Raw genomic sequence first — 985 nt, 5'->3', positions numbered from 1 at the left:
CCCATCTTCCAAACGACACAGACAGCCTCACCACCACAACGTCACAGTTATACATTACAAGTTTCTAAATCCGACCCCTTACTTCTTCAGGATTCTCAGATCAACCCCTCAAGTTCTCAAATGGGGAAGACCAGTAAAGACTCGAGAAGACCCGCGATGGAGGAGACGATTCCGACATATATGTAAATTAAAAAAATAATTGTAATCGTTGAGGACCCGAGTTCCGATTTGCCGTAATCACGATTCGAGGCGGAGCAATCGCCGGAGATCCCGAGTCGCCGAGTCATCTATTGGAACCACTTGGCTCTTCTTCCTTGAGAACGACGGAAACGGCAATGAGCTCGGCGCCGGCGACAATACCGACGTCGCCGATCCGGCGTAGACGTTCTCGGCCACCATAGCCGTTTTCTCGTTGTCGGAGGCGAATCGTCTCCTATGCTCCGGTCGAGACGACGGTTTCCGGTGATTGTTCCTCCGGCGCTGAAAAACCACGGGAGAATTCCTTATCCGATCAACCAAGCAGCTTCGCGGCCGCAAAACCTCCGTCCCCATTGTTGGCAAATGAAACGAGAAAACCCCAAGGAAAAAAAAAAACGGAAACGGGGAAATCTGAGTTCTCTCGGAGGCCGAAAAAAAAACCTCGCCGGAGGAAGAAGAAGAAGAAAGGGTAAATTCCACCCTTTTTCTACGAATTTTCTGATAGGTGGGGGTATGTTCTTCAATGGAGAAGAAAATAAATAGAAGAAAAGGAAACAGAGAGAGGTCAAAAATGGCGGATAAGGAGGAAGGGGCGTTTGGGGAGAGGAAGCTTCTGTGTGTTCCAACAAAAAAACCAACCTCCTCTCCTATTTTCTCCTCATCCTCTTCTGTAAATGGGTTCCCCTTTTGACATATATAGAATTAGTGTTTACAAAGACAGCAGTCTTCTGTTTTCTAAATAATATATATATATATATATATATATATATATATATATATTGGAAAA

The 985-nt window shown here is 45.5% G+C and overlaps 1 protein-coding gene across 1 annotated transcript in view; it reads left to right on the top strand.

Annotated features, from left to right (window-relative positions):
• The window catches only part of LOC104821759 (pentatricopeptide repeat-containing protein At1g22960, mitochondrial), a 4,508-nt gene extending 3,914 nt beyond the window's left edge, over positions 1-594 (top strand). The window contains exon 4 of the mRNA XM_010552738.1: positions 91-594. The gene's annotated coding sequence lies outside the window, so the exon portion shown is untranslated. The remainder of the gene's footprint in view (positions 1-90) is intronic.
• The last annotated feature ends 391 nt before the right edge of the window (positions 595-985 follow it).

This window comes from Tarenaya hassleriana, unplaced genomic scaffold (assembly GCF_000463585.1).
Source record: "Tarenaya hassleriana unplaced genomic scaffold, ASM46358v1 Cleome34, whole genome shotgun sequence".
NCBI classification, from domain to species: Eukaryota; Viridiplantae; Streptophyta; class Magnoliopsida; order Brassicales; family Cleomaceae; genus Tarenaya; species Tarenaya hassleriana.
This window is presented reverse-complemented; position numbering and strand designations above follow the sequence as displayed.